This window comes from Acomys minous, assembly GCF_964271855.1.
Source record: "Acomys minous genome assembly, chromosome: 7".
Lineage (NCBI taxonomy): Eukaryota > Metazoa > Chordata > Mammalia > Rodentia > Muridae > Acomys > Acomys minous.
Window position 1 is genome coordinate 56664762 of NC_140488.1, and position 10944 is coordinate 56675705.

Below are 10944 nucleotides of genomic sequence, written 5' to 3' on the forward strand. Positions count from 1 at the left end.
TGACAACAGAATTGTGAGGAAGGGTTTCCTCACAATGAGTAAGCTAGGCAAAATGGCCACAGGCCCTCACTGCCAGAATGAGCTAGTCAAGATATTCAAGATATTAAGGAGAAGCTGATAAAACATTAAAGTAAAAAGATACAAGAACATTTATATATTAAAATACAAAATCTGTTGAGGAATAGCATTACAAACAAATAATTTTATGTGACAGTCTGCTAACAACAAAAATGACAAAAAAATTACACTTAAAAATAGAATTAATTTTTTTCAAAGGAATAAATCAAATAGAAAATGACAATATTTTGTGTTGGGATAGCAGTAAAGAAAAGATAAGAATGTAAAGGTATTGTCTAATGGAAACTCTAAGGTCCTAGTGGAAGCTAAAAGCTCAGAAAAATTCATAATAGTGAAATGGTTTAATGCAAGTCTTAAATACTCTAGATTTTCCAAATAGCAAAGAAAAAATTGTATTATGGTTAAAGTCATAACATCAGTACTTTAGATAGTATAACAAACACTAAGTGGAAGATATGGATAGGCTGCAAAAAGAAGGACTACTATATTTACAATGAAAAAAATCAACTGACTCCAATTAAAGCATAACCTACTTCATCTTAGATTGATCAGCATTCATTCAAAAAGCAGAAGAAATATAAAGCGATTAAGTAAAAATAATTAAAAATTTCCATAATATAATGAAATTAGGTCATTTTAGGAAATACTTCAAAGTACTTCACCTCATTTATTTGCAGTTGAAAAATAACATTAATTCAAATAACACCTTATTAAAATAGTATTAAAAAGTATTTGCAATACTACTCAGAAAATACATATGTTGCCACACAGATATACTATGAAGAAACTTTGTTTTTAAAAAAAATGGAGGAGATTAAGCAGCATTGAAAGTACAAATCTATTTAAGTCTGTATATTTACACTATCTTTCAATACTGTATACATACAGGTACTAGAGCATATTGGAAATTTTAGGACATTTCAATCCTAAGGATGAAAAAATAAAATAAGGAAAACCTTAGAGACCAATTATCTGAATGGAAATAATTAGCTAGAAATGGATATTTATTGCTTATATTGAACCAGGAAATGTAAACATAAGGCAAAACTGTTTACTCTAGTGGTGAAGAATCTCAGTTTTTATTATTATTATTTAATTTATTTATTCAGATTACAACTCTATTATTATCCCATCACTTGTATCCTCCCATTCTTCCCTCTCTCCTGCTTTCTGCCTATTCCCCTCTCCTATGATGGTAACCGAGGGGGACCTCCTCCCCCACTATATGGTAATAAGTTATCAAGTCTCTTATTGGTAGCCTACTTATTCTTTCTTTGTGTGCCATAGGGCCTGACCACTAAAGGGATGTGGCCAAATATGGGAAACCAGAGTTCATGTCAGAGTCCAGTCCCCACTCTCCATATAACTGTGGATAATGTCCTATCCATTGGGTAAATCAGAGTGGGGATACGATGTTTACTACTTGTATTGTCCTTGGTTAGTGCAATAGTTTGAGCAGACAACCCTGGGGCCTGATCCATCTGTCAAGATGTTCCTCTTGTAGTTTCCTAGGACCCTCTGGGTCCTTCTATTTCCCAATCACCTATATTTCTCTAACCTAGGTTCCCAGTAGGATTTCCTCACATCGATCTCAATCTCTTGATAAGTGAACACTTTCATGGGTTTCTGGGTTAACTCACTAAGTCTGATCATCTCTTGTTCCATCCATTTGTTCACAAATTTCAGAATTTCCTTGTTTTTAATACCTGAGTAGTATTCCTAGTATAAATGTACCACAGTTTCTTTATCCATTCTTTCACTGAGGGACACTTAGGCTGTTTCCAGGCTCTGACTCATATGAATAAGGCTGCTATGATCATGGTTGAGCATATGACCTTTTTGTGAGGTGGAGAATTTTCTAGGTATATTCCAAGGAGTGGAATAGCTGGGTCTTGAGGAAGCCCTATTCCCAGTTTTCTGAGAAAGCACCAGATATATTTCCAAAGTAGTTATACAAGTTTTCATTTCCACCAGCAATGAAGGAGTGTTCCTCTTTCCCCACATCCTTGCCAGCATGTGATATCACTTGAATTTTTTATCTTAACCATTCTGATAGGTGTAAGATGGAATCTCAGAGTCAATTTGATTTGCATTTCTCTGATGACTAAAGACATTCAGCATTTCTTTAAGTGTTTCTCAGCAATTTGATATTCCTCTGTTGAGAATTCTCTGTTTAGTTCTGAATCTCATTTCTTTTTTAAAAATCTTTTTATTAATTTATTCATGTTACATCTAAATTGTTATCCCATCCTTTGTATCCTCCCATTCCTCCCTCCCTCCCATTCTCCCCTTACTCCCCTCACCTATGACTGTGACTGAGGGGGATTTCCTCCCCCTATATATGCTCACAGGGTACCAAGTCTCTTCTTGGTAGCCTGCTATTCTTCCTCTGAGGGCCACCACGCCTCCTTATCCAGGAGACATGGTCAAATATGGGGCACCAGAATTCGGGTGAAAGTCAGACACCATTCTCCACTCAACTGTGGAGAATGTCCTGTCCATTGACTAGATCTGGGTAGGGGTTTGAATTTACTGCAGGTATTGTCCTTGGCTGGTGCTATAGTTTGAGCAAGACCCCTGGGCCCACATACGCTCATTATATTGTTCTTCTTGTAGGATTCTAGGACCCTCTAGATCCTTCTAGTTCCCCATTCTCCCATGCTTCTCTCACCTAGAGTTCCAATAGGATGTCCTCCTCTCTGTCCCAATTTACTGGTAAGTGAAGACGTTCATGGGACATGCTCCTTGGGCTACTGTCCAGAAATAAGTGAGTATATACCATTTGACTCTTTCTACTTCTGAGTTAACTCACTCATTATAAACATTTCTAGTTCAATCCATTTGTTCACAAATTTCAAGAATTCCTTGCTTTAATAGATGAATAATATTTCATAGTGTAAATTTACAACAGTTTCTTTATCCATTGTTCTACTGAGGGACACTTAGGCTGTTTCCATGTTCTGGCCATTATGAATACAACTTCTATGAACATGGTTGAGCAAAAGTTCTTACTGTGTGCTGGAGCATCTTCTGGGTATATTCCAAGGAGTGGAATAGCTGGGAAGCCTTATTCCCAGTTTTCAGAGATAGTACCAGATAGATTTCCAAAGTGACTGTACTAGTTTGCATTCCCACCATCAATGAAGGAATGTTGCTCTCTCTCCACATCTTCTCCAGCATCTGGTGTTCCTTGAGTTTTTTATCTTAGTCATTCTGATGGATGTAAGATGGAATCTCAAAGTTGTTTTGATTTGCATTTCCCTGATGTCTAAGGACAATGAGCATTTCTTTAAGTGTTTCTCAGCCATTCGCTATTCCTCTGTTGAGAATTCTCTGTTTAGTTCTGAGCCTCATTTGTCAATTCAGTTATTTGGATCAATGAAATCCCTATCAAAATACCTACACAAGCATATAAAGGGGGAGGAAGTCCCCCTCAGGCACAGTCATGGGGGGGGGAGTAAAGGGAAAATAGGAGGGAGAGAAGAATGGGAGGCTACAAGGGTTGGGATAACCATTGAGATGTAACAAGAATTAATTAATAAAAAAAAACGAAAACAAAAAAAGGAAAAATACCTACACAACTTTTTAAAGACATTGAAAGGTCAATTCTCAACTTCATATGGAAAAACAAAAAACCTGGAATAGCTAAAACAATCTTGTACAATAAAAGATCCTCAGGAGGAAGTTCCATACCTGATCTCAAGCTGTATTATAAAGCAACAGTAATAAAAAACAGCATGGTATGGGCACAGCAATAGGCTGGTTGATCAGCGGAATCGAATCGAAGACCCAGATATGAATCTACACATATATGGTCACTTGTTTTTTGATGAAGAAGCCAAATCTATTCAATGGAAAAAGGATAGCATCTTCAACAAATGCTACTGGTCTAACTGGATGTCTATGTAAAAAAATTGCAATTGGACCCATATTTGGCACCATGCACAAAACTTAAATCCAAGTTGATCAAAGACCTCAACATAAAACCAGAGACACTAAGTCATGTAGAAGAAAAAGTGGGGAAGAGTCTGGAACACATTGGCACAGGAGAAAACTTCCTGAACAGAACTCCAACAGCTCAGGCCTTAAGTTCAACAATTAAAAAATGGGACCTCATGAGGATGAGAAGCTTCTGTAAGGCAGGAGAAACTGTTAACAGAACAACACGACAGCCAACAGACTGGGAAAAGATCTTCACCAGCCCTACATCTGACAAAGGTCTAGTATCCAAAATATATAAAGAACTCAAGAAATTAAACACCAGAACCCCATTTCTTAACAGTACCATGCTGTTTTAATTACTGTTGCTATACAGTACAGCTTGAGATCAGGTGTGGAGACTCCTCCTGAGGATCTTTTATTGTATAGGACTGTTTAAGCTATTCTGTTTTTTTTCTTTCCATATGAAGTTATGAACGGACCTTTCAACATCTTTAAAAAGTTGTGTAGGTATTTTGATAGGGATTGCACTGAATCTGTAAATTGCTTTTAGTAAGATGGCCATTTTTACTATGTTAATGCTCCCAATCCATGAACAAGAGAGATCCCTCCATCTTCTCAAATCATCTTCAATCTCTGTCTTCAGGGACATAAAGTTTTTTTTCAAAAAAGTTCTTCACTTGCTTGGTTAAAGTTCCTCCTAGATATTTTATATTGCTTGTGGCTATCGTGAAGGGTGTAGTTTTCCTAATTTTTTCCTTTACATGATTGTCATTTGTATACAGGAAGGCTACTGACTTTTTTCAGTTAATTTTGTATTAAGTCAATCTGCTGAAGGTGTTTTTCAGCTATAGGAGTTTTCTGATGGAGTTTTGGGTGTCACTTAAATACACTATAAATCATCTGCAAATAGGGATAATTTGAATTACTCATTTCCCATTTGGATCCCTTTCATCTCCTTGTGTTGTCTTATTGCTCTGGCTAGAACCTCAAGAACTATACTGAAGAGATATGGAGAATGTGGTAAGCCTTGCCTGGTCCCTGATTTTAGAGGAATTTCCTTGAGTATCTCTCCATTTAATTTGATGTTGACTATTGGCTAGCTGTATATTGCATTTACTATATTGAGGTTATTTGCCTTGTATCCCTGATCTCTCCAAAACTTTAAACATGAATGGGTGTTAGATTTTATCAAATGCTCTCTATGTATCTAAGGAGATGACCATGTTCTTTTTTATTTTCAGTTTGTTTATATGATGGGTTACATTGATGGATTTCCATGTATTAAACCATCCCTGCATGCCTGGAATGAAGCCTACTTGTTTATGGAGAATATCTTTGATATATTCTCATAATCATTTTGTGAGTATTTTATTGAGTATTTTTTTGCATCAATGTTCATAAGAGAAATTATACTGAAATTCTATTTTGGGGGGGGTTTCTGTATGAATGTGACTGTGGCCACATAGAATGAATTTGGTAATGTTCCATCCATTTCTATCTTTTGGAGTAGCTTGAAGAGTATCCGTATTAGCTCCTCTTTGAAGGTTTGGAATAATTCTGCACTGAAACCATCTGGCCCTGTGCTTTTTTTGGTTGGGAGACTATCAATGATTGCTTCTATTTCTATAGGAGAAATGGGGATATTTAATTTGTTTATCTGATCTTAATTCAATTTTGGCAAGTGGTATCAATCAAGGAAGTTGTGCATTTCCCTTAGATTTTCAAACTATGTGAATTTATGCCTTTGAAGTAGGATCTTACAATTCTTTGTATTTCCTCAATGTCTGTTGCTATGTCTCCTTTTTCATTTCTGATTTTGTTGAATTGGATAGAGTTTCTGCCTTTTAGGTAGTTTGACTAACAGTTTGTCTATCTTGTTCTATCTTGCTGATTTTCTCAAAGAACCATCTCCTGGTTTGGTTGATTCTTTGAATTGCTCTCTGTGTTTCTAATTTAGTGATTTCAGCCAGGAGTTTGATTGTTTCCAGATGTCTACTCCTCTTGGGTATTTTTGCTTCTTTTTTTCCTAGGGCTTCCAGATGTGTCTTTCAGTTGCTTATGTGGGATGTTCCCAATTTCTTTATAAAGCACTTAATGCTATGAATTTTCGTCTTATCAGTGCTTTGAATATGTCCCACAAATTGAGCATGTTGTACCTTCATTTTCTTTAAGTTTCAGGAAGTCCTCAATTTCTTTATTTCTTCCATGGCCCAGATGTCATTAAATAGAGAGTTGAGTAGTTTCCACGTGTGTGTAGCCTTTTTGTTATTTCTATTGTTGAAGTCCACCCTTACACCAGGGTTATCTGATAGGATACAAGGTATTATTTCAATCTTCTTATATCTGTTGAGCCTTGCTTTGTGACATAGTATGTGATCAATCTTGGAGAAGGTTCCATCGGGTGCTGAGAAGAAGGTATAATCCTTTGTGTTTGGATGAAAATATCTGTGAATTTCTGTTAGATCTATTTGATTCATGACATTGCTTAATGATGATATTTGTCTGCTTAGTTTCTCTTTCAATGACTTATCCTTTAGTGAAAGTAGGGTGTTGAAACCTCCCATTATTATTGTGCAGGAATCAGTGTGTGGTTTAGGTTTTGTTAACAGTTCTTTTACAAATGTGGGTGCCCTTTCATTTGGAGCATAGGTTTCAGAATTGTGTTGTAATCTTTGTTGATTTTACCTTTGATGAATATGAAGTGTCCTTCCTCAGCCCTTTTGATTAATTTTGGTTGAAAATCTATTTTATTAAATATTAAAATGGATATAGCAGTTTACTTCTTTTGACCATTTGCTTGATCCAAATGGTCCAAAGGCTTTTTCCAAAAGCTTGGGAAAAAAGACATTTTTCCCAGATTTTTACATTGAGGTAATATCTGTCCTTGAGGATGAGATGTTTCTTGAATGCAGAAGAATGTTGGATCTTTTTTATGTATCCATTCAGTTAGTCTGTGTCTTTTTATTGGAGAGCTGAGACCATTAATGTTGAGAGATATTAATGACCAGTGACTGCTAAGTCCCTTAATTTTTGATGTTGGTTACAGTAGAGATTTTGTGTGGTTGTGTTTTTGTGATGGTGTAGTTATATATTTCCTGTGTAGTTTTGGTTGTACCTTGTCCTTTTGTGGTGGAGTTTTCCTTCTAATAACTTTTGTAAAGCTGGATTTGTGGACAGATACTGTTTGAATTTGTTTTTTCCAGGAATATTTTGTTTTCTCCATCAATGATTATTGATAGTTTCACAGGGTATAGTAGTCTGACCTGGCATTTGTGGTCTTAGGGTTTGTAGGACCTCTATCCAGTCACTTCTGGCTTCTATGGTCTCTGCTGAGAAGTCAGATGTAATTCTGATAGGATTCCCATTGTATGTTACTTTGCCTTTTTCTCTTGCTGCTTTTAATATTTTTTCTTTGTTCTGTGTATTTTGTGTTTTTATTATTATGTGGAAGGGAAGATTTTCTTTTCTGGTCTATTCTATTTGGTGTTCTGTAGGCCTCTTATATGTTTATATGCATCTCCTTTTTCAAATTGGGTTAATTTTCTTCTAAAACCTTGTAGAAGATATTTCCTGGGCCTTGATGTCAGGCATCTTATTTTTCCTCAATGCCTATTATTCTCCGGTTTCATCTTTTCATAGTGTGCTTGGTTTCTTAGATGTTTTGTGCAAGATTTTTTTCAGAATTATCCTTTTCTTTGATGGTTGTTCCAAATTCTATGATAGTTTCTTCAAGTTCCAAGATTTCTTCCTCCAATTCTTGGATTCCATTAAAGAAGGTCACCTCTGTGTTGCTTGCTTTATTCTCTAAAGCTTCTCAAACCCTTTTTTATTCTGTCTGTGCCTTTATCACTGTATCCATTTTCATCATCAGATCTTGAACTATTTTACTGATTTCCTTCATCTGGTTGTTTGTATTTTCCTGAATTTTTTCCAGTGGCTCTCTATAGGCCTCTTCTATGTCTTCCACCTGTTTGGCTGCATCTTCCTGCGTTTGATTACGGATTTTATTCCTTTCTTCCATTGTCATCTTCATTAATAAGGATTTGAGGTCATTTTCTTGTGTTTCCATTGTGTTTGGGTTCTCAGGGTTGCTTTCTTTGGGATAGCTGGGATCTGGAGATGCCAGGTTGTTTTAGTTTTTGTTGTTTGCGTTCTTAAACTGTCCTTTAGTCTTCTTGCTATTTCTGATGTTGGGAGGTAGCTTCTGGTTATAGAGAGTGGAGAGTTAATGAGTGATTATAAGTATTGCCTGTGGGTATCAGGGAGTTCTTCTCTGGAACCAGCAGGTGACCTGGTTTCTGCTCTAGGAGACTTTGCACTACACCTTAAGCTCCTGGGTGTGTCAGCAGAGGTAGGCTTCTGCCTGATTCCATTCAAGCTACTGAGGGAATTCAGAACAGCTGCATTGGGGGCGACTGCTTAATTTTCTTTCCTGACCCCTCTGGTCAGTCTAGCCTCTTCCAAGCGTGTAGGAGACCCCACCAGGCCATGAGGACTGGCCAGGCCAGGTTTTAACTGCCCAATTATCCAGTCCCGGACCTCTGTGGCCCAAAGTCAGGTTCCTGCCAGCAACAGTCCAGATAGTGGACAAGTCTAGATTGTGCACCTTTTGCAGTTCATTCCCACAGAGTTGTGGTTGCAATTGAGACCACCTTCCAGTCCCCTCAGGGCAGCCCAGCTTATCTCACAAGCATGGGAGTCCCTGCCGGTCTATGGGGACTATCCTGGCTGGGCTTTAGCTTTCCAATTTTCCATGCCTGGACTGCTGTGGCCTGCAATCAGGTTCCTACGTGGAACAGTGTAAATAGAGGCCCAGTCTAGATTTCATACCTTTGGCGGTTCAGTGCCACTGAGATGTGTGTGCAATTCAGACCCACTTCCAGGACACTCAGGGCAGTCCAGTTTTTCCCATGAGCATGGGAGTCCCTTCTGGAGTGTGGACTGTCCTGGCTGTGCTTTAGCTGCCCTATTATCCATGTCTGGACTGCTGTGCCCCGCAGTCAGGTTCCTGCCTGGACCTGTCTAGCTAGTGTACCAGTCTATATTATGCCCCTTTGGCAGTTCAGTACTACTGAGCTGTGGTTGCAATTCAGACTCCCTTCCAGGCCCTCAGGGAAGTCTAGCTTCTCTCATGAACACAGGTGTCTCTGCTGGGCCATAGGGACTGACCTGGGCGAGTTCTATCAGCCCAATTTTGCAGGCTCCATCTGTTGAGACCAGCTGACTGGCTTCATCCCAGACCCACCCTGATGGCGCATGCTGTTCCTGAGTTTCATGTTCACCATCACCTGGGCTTCCCTGTGGTCTCCGGGGCTCTCTGTGGACTGGTGTGGGGTGGGTGTAGGTGTCCAAGGACAGATTCACCTGCTTCCCTGAGACTTCCCCAGGCCAGGAGATCTGGTATTGCATCACCCCACAGACTGTGCCTACACTATAGAGGCTGGCTGTAGCCACAGGTTTGTTCTGTTCCAAAGTGTGTGGAGTAGGTTCAAGACACCCATGGTCTGTTGTTTGACCTGGGACCAGGCCTCACTCTTGTCTTCACTGTGTGTGACGCCATTCACCTAGTGTTCTCAAGTTCTTTCAGTCTGTGGTTGTCAGTCTGGTCCCTGGTCTCTGTACTGTAGATCAGATACAGTACATGATAGGTGCGGCCATCTTGGAACTCCAGAACCTCAATTTTTAAAAACAGGTGAAAACTGAAGTTGAATAGAAATAGACCTAAAAATGGAAAATACAATACTTTGAGATTAGGATGGAAAGCAATGAGTAAGAGATAACACTCATTCACTGTTGTTAAGATAAGAAATTTTTGCAGCCACTATTGAAATTAGGATGAAGAATTCTTAAAAACCTAAAAATAGGTCTATGATATGAAACTGCCATAACTAAACAACTCATTGTCATACTCCTTCAGCTCTAAAGAAAAAAAATCATATCTTTTACAGTAAGTGGGTAGTGAGTTCCCTAAACTCACACCCATATAAACTCTCCTCAATTCTCAGATGTAGCTAAGGTTGCATATTTGTGGACCAGTTCAGCTAAATCACTAGAGACTTGTCTGGCAGCCAGCCCTTATGTGAACCATCAGGTAAAGATTAATCACATCTGGTTAGTTTCCAGGGTCAAAGTCAACCCATAGAGTGCTTACTTTTCATTTCCATGTGTAGCTCAGGTAGCACAAATTGTATAACAGCTCAACCAAGGAGATGCATCAATTTTTCCAATTTCTATTCTTCCTTGCCTCTGAATTATAATAACTCACTTGGCTTGGCTATATTCATATGTTCATTTCAGTAAAGTACCACATTACCAACCAAAATCCTCCAGTCCGAGAGTAATGTTCTCAAATAAGAATTACCAAGATGGCCGGGCATGGTGGCACACACCTTTAATCCCAGCACTCGGGAGGCAGAGGTGGGCGGATCGCTGTGAGTTCGAGGCCAGCCTGGTCTACAATGTGAGTCCAGGATGAACAAGGCTAACACAGAGAGATCCTGTCTCGAAAAACCAAAAAAAAAAAAAAAAAAAAAGATAGTTACCAAGATGAAGCCAGGCAAGGTAGCTTATACCTATAATCCAAGCACTTAAGAAGTCAGTGGAAGGAAGATCTCTGTATGTTTGGGGCAAGCCTGGTCTACATAGAGAGTGCAGGAGAGCCAAGGATACACAGAGGAATCTTCTCAAAAAATTACCAAGATGAACCCTAGGCCACAGAACTTAGAAGAACAATCACAAACTTTGCCAAGGAGTTCAATAAACCTAAAATGAATAGCAATTAATTCCTGAGTGATTCTGAAGAAAACACATAGAGCTAACTAAAATATCTAAGGCAATCCAGGATTTGAAAACTAAATTAAATACAAAGATAGACATATTGAAGTGAACTTAAACTGAAATAAAGATAAAACTTAAAAACTCAAT